Here is a 5097-nt window from a genome sequence, read left to right as displayed (position 1 = left end):
ACACTTTTAATATGTCTCACCTCCTACAGCTGCCTCGCAGTTTTTCTCTCTCTAACTCAATCTCTACCTAAAACTCACCTAGCAAACCAAAGCTGCAAGGCTCTCCTCATTTCTCCCCATCCATTTTTTTTTCTACCTCCATTCTTTCCTTCTCTCTTCTCTCAGATGAGCCAGTCTTGGCCCTTTCCAATGCAAAGCCCCTATCCCTGCTTTATGAATTAGTACAAGTCCTTATCATAAAAACATATGACTGTAGTCAGCATCTACAAAATTGTCTTTGAGACTGGGAGTGATGTGAGAAAAGAGAAAAAGAAAGGCTCTGGATTCTCATACATGTTAATAATTTTTATGTGTCATATAGAAATGCTATTTAGCATGGAAGAACCCAAGAATAGATGGCGAGCAGTGGACAGGAAAGACAGATGAGCAGCTGGTGAAAGACAGCTCCTGCAATAAAGTGTTAGCCTTGCAAAAACCATGTTAAAGAGAAACATTTAAAAATTGAAGGCATTCACTGAAAGCAGTGATAAAAACTACTTGCGATAAAAGGTGAAGCTTAAGCTGGAAGGAGAAGAGTAAGATTTTCAAGTTTGGTTGCAGAGAACGTAAAAATAAATGTCGTAAGGCTGAAAGATCACAGCTGCCATTTGAACTTGGGGATAGCAGAGACATCTGGAACCTGGCTGAAAAAGACAGCACTAATGTGCATTACAAAGCACATGTCTGTAGCAGGAAAAGGCAGGGAATTCTAATTCTGGAGGCGGGGTGGGGATATGAGTAGCCTACTCATTTTAAGGGTGAAACATTGGAACTAAACTTGTTTGATGTTATGTTAATTGGGGGTTAATGACTAAGCTGAGTACACATAAAATGCTTATCCATGGCTAGCTTGTTCCCCTAAAACCATGCAATGTAGTAAACTGGCTTTCGCTCTTTAAATTATTTATTGATAGTGTAATGATTTGGGTGACTCATCTTGAGAAAAGGACACTGTAGGTAACACTGGGAACAATTTTGTGATTTAAAGAGGGGAGCGACCACTCATGTCATTAGTGGAAATTGTGATAATTAAATTTAACAGAGATGAAGATACATTGTCTTCTTTTTGAGGTCCTTGCTAAGATTTGATCACAAAGAATCTATCACTTAACATGAAAAAATTTGGAGGGTAAACCTGAATTTTATTGATCCCTCAGAGCTCCCTAACCTTTCGGATTACAACAGAGCTGTTTCCTTTAATGGGGAATCCTTTAATATTTATAAATGTTCTCCACAGGATGGAAGTGAGAGGGAAACTTTATTCCAATAAGACAGACAAAATGAAGCAGGAGGCTGCACGCAGTTGTTCGTTACTGTTCCTTGAAATACATCAGTGTTGAAAAGTACACCCACCCACGCCCAGCCCAGCCCAACAGTCAGCAGTCCTGAGCTGTAGCTCTTCTACAGTCTGCTGCTCTGAGACTCAAGTCCGTTATCTGCAAAGAAGACTCTTAGATACCCAAGCAACCAAGACAAATCTGAGAGGAAAGGTTTTCTCCTGTTAAGAAAAGAACGGGCACTTGTGTGCCTGAGGGCAGAGTCAAAGTGCACGCTTGTGAAAACCTCTTTGAGGATACCTTACAGCTAAAGAGCAAAGTGAATAGTGAGTAGCTATTACTCACCTCCTTAGGGACATGTCTTGTTTGTCCGAAGATCCTCACAGCACTTAGCACGGTACCTTGCATCTGTCTCATCTGCCACTCACTAAAAGCTTGTTGAATTAGTTAATTATCGAGACAAAGCCTTCAGAAAATGAGAGAGGAGTATCCTCTTATCCTTGCTGCACTTTTGATCAATGATATCCTGCCGGCGAGAGCATTAGGGCACAGGCTGGGACTAACTGGACGGGCAAGTTATAATGGAACCAGTTAAGAAAACAGAACTCATGTCACCACTGAACATCTCTACCCCACCGAACCCTTGGAAAAAAGCCAAAGGTGCCCCAGGCAAATGTCTGATTGGTCTAGGATTGATAGTTCAGCCCTACTTGGCAGATGTCTAAATCATAGCCAGCATAGAAAGTGAACTCCTTTCTGCCCCAAAACCTCTTGTCAATTCATCAGGGCAGCGAGCAGAACACTGCAGCTCTGTCTGTGGACCAAAAGTCCCGCAGTCAAGGCCAGGAGGGTAGATCAGAGAGGGCATTAGAAAGGAAAACACGTGTTCGTGGCAACTCCCTTCTCTGTGGACCTTTGCCCAGGTCTGGCCCCAAACATAAGGTGGCCACAAAGTCTGTACCAGGGCAGCATCCTGCTGGAGCCCAGTCCGGTCCAGGAGTGAGGGAAAAGTGCCCACCCGGAGTAGATAATATCTGGAAGGAATGACTATTTGGGAAAAGTCCCAGTGCTAGCTCAGTGCCAACCCTTCCCCACCTTCTCTGGCCCCCTGCCACTGGTTCCTCCCCTCTCAGCTGCTCTGGCTCTTATAAAAACCTCACCGCCTTCCACCAACCGTGTGCAGGAGCCTCTCTCCCGACTGCTGCTACTCGGGACCCTGAGACTGACCCGCAGGACAAACGCGAGACCATGAAGACCCTGCTCCTCCTCACCACCCTGGCTGCCTTAGCGGTGGCGGCTTTGTGTTATGGTGAGAAACTTTCCCTGCCATTTCCCTGAGTTTTCTTCTCTGCCCCTAACTTCAGTTTACTTTGATTTTTCCTCTCCCTCCTCCTCTTCTTCCTCCTTTCTCTGCTATAATCTTAAAATACCACTAATTTCACATTTCCCAGTCTCCACAGACACTGATCTATTCCATCAAGTATTTTTTGTATCCTAAATATATAGATTTTTGCAGCAACTTAACAGACAAATGCTTTCAGTGGTAAGTCTCTGTATACCTAGAAACTTAGATATTTCAGAAAGAAGATATCAGATTCCCAGCCCCTGCATTCTCATTTTCAAGGATGTTTATTTAGACTTTGGTATCAATGGGTTAAGGGTTGAATCACTTTAAGAAAAATCAGTTTTCTTGTGAAGAATAAAGCGTAGCTCTTTCTAGATACAGGACAATATCATGAACTGACTACATTTGTTCAGTGAACTAATTTTAAAATAGTTTCATACTTAAAAAATTTCAGGAAAAAATTCAATTTCATAACTTCTGTTGTCAGAAAATAAACTTTGCCTGGTTTCTATATGTCATTAAAGATGTGTTTGTTCAAAGCTTTTAAAAGGGAATTTGAAGCAAAATCATTTACTTAATTCAGCCTTATGCTTCAATTACCTGGATATTTTAGCTGTTTTGAAGCATAAATTACATTTACAACCCTAAAGATTATGCTTCTTACTCTTGAAATGATTCACAAATGGTCAGTATCGGAGGATTTGATTTCTTCCCTTCCGTTTTAACTTTTCAAGCAAATTCACTAGCTTACAAATATAAGCCTCCTAATCCCAAATTTACCTGTTGTGCTGAGGAGAGTGGTAGAAAGAGGGAAGCTTTTGCCTTGACATCCTTTCAGTTCTCTCTCTGCACTGGCATTGTGCCCAGCGTGAGTTGCCAGCCGGAGCCAGTGGTTTCTGTTGCTGCCAATTTGACAGGGGCTCTTAAGAGGCTTTCCGGAACCCTCCCAGAAAGCTGTCCTGCTAAAGCCCCACTGAGCATCCTGGCTGTTTCTGGACCTTCCTGCACCTTCTTTGACCCTGTCCTCAAACAGGCCTTGAGTGAGTCAGACAGGAAGGCTCCCTGGAAACTTCTGTGCACTATTTAAAATGTCTTATTTTGCTTGTCTGAAGACCTCATAGCCCTTGGGAAATTTTAGTCAAGCCTGATCACTGCCTCCTTCAACAACAGGGAAACAAAAATGTAGAGAGATCGCCACAGCAAGGACAGAGCTAGGGAAACGCCCCATGCATCCTAAGTTCCTGAAATTTGTAATGACCACATTGCTAAATATATTCTGCACATCTTTTTGACTCTTCCCTGTCCTTCTGTCCCTTCATTTAGACTGTTGCAGTTGTGTGATAAATAACAATATAATGAATCTTTTCTGTTTCATTCCAGAATCTCATGAAAGCATGGAATCCTATGAAATTAGTAAGTGAATATTTGACTTCCTTATTTAAATCTCTTGCATTAAAGAATCTCTCCCTATTTTTAAATAAACAAAATGGTAAGACATATAACAGAGAGGGAAAAAGAGGGCCTCTTTTGGAAAACTAAAGTAAATTTGAAAATCCAATGCCTATAATAATTACTAAATGAGCGATTGTTAAAGCTTGAAGTCGTGTGATATGACATTTAAACTACATTCAACATACTTAGAAGCCATAAAATCTCATTTGGGAATTTCGAGTTGGCTCCACATCAACCACACAGATGGAAAACAAGCAGTAATGACAAATGGCAAAGCGCAGAATTGGAGGCCGACTCGGCAGGGAGACCACAGGCGTCAGCCTTGAGTAGTACGTTGCACAGTATGTGGACTTAGAAAGACTGAGTATAGGAGGAAACAGTATATCACCCTTGTTTTTAATTTATTCATTATTTTTGTAGTGTTTAAACTGCTCATTTACTGGCAGTCTAAAATTATGCTCTACAAGTGCTCACTCAGGACAGAGAGAATTTCTTCTCAAAAGGAATTAAAAGCACACCAACTAGGGATACCAAGAGTAACAAAGGCAAAGTGATTGCTCTAAGGCAAAACAAACAAAAATTGCTGTAGCCTATGTGACAAGTCTCTAAGACACATGGATGGGTTATTGGCTTCTTGGGGTTGGGGCAGGTTGTGAAATCGACTTTATATTGCCTTTTGATTTTTGCCAATCTCTGGTTGCATGAAATGCATGAATTAAGGAGCTTTTGCACAGATTTGGGAATACTCATGGAAATATTTTCAGTTACTGTTTCCCTAAAACTGCGTGTATTTATTTTCTGTTTTAAGGTCCCTTCATTAACAGGAGAAATGCTTATGCCTTTATATCCCCGCAGCAGAGATGGAGAGCTAAAGCCCAAGAGAGGTGGGTAACACACCTCCATTTTCCCCAGTGTAGATCACACATCTGCATGGACAGGTTTTCATCATATATACATTATCTCTAATTGTATCTTAAAACCAAA

The 5097-nt window shown here is 41.4% G+C and overlaps 1 long non-coding RNA gene across 1 annotated transcript; it reads left to right on the top strand.

Moving 5' to 3' along the window:
• Positions 1-2497: 2497 nt before the first annotated feature.
• On the top strand, positions 2498-4998 carry LOC105816687. The gene is made up of 3 exons (XR_001137802.1): positions 2498-2625; positions 4042-4074; positions 4922-4998. It is a non-coding gene; the product is annotated as an uncharacterized LOC105816687 (long non-coding RNA).
• The last annotated feature ends 99 nt before the right edge of the window (positions 4999-5097 follow it).

Source organism: Propithecus coquereli, unplaced genomic scaffold (genome assembly GCF_000956105.1).
Source record: "Propithecus coquereli isolate 6110/MARCELLA unplaced genomic scaffold, Pcoq_1.0 Scaffold381, whole genome shotgun sequence".
Classification (NCBI taxonomy): domain Eukaryota; kingdom Metazoa; phylum Chordata; class Mammalia; order Primates; family Indriidae; genus Propithecus; species Propithecus coquereli.
The sequence above is the reverse complement of the archived record's forward strand: the minus strand, read 5'-3'. Positions and strand labels throughout refer to the sequence as shown.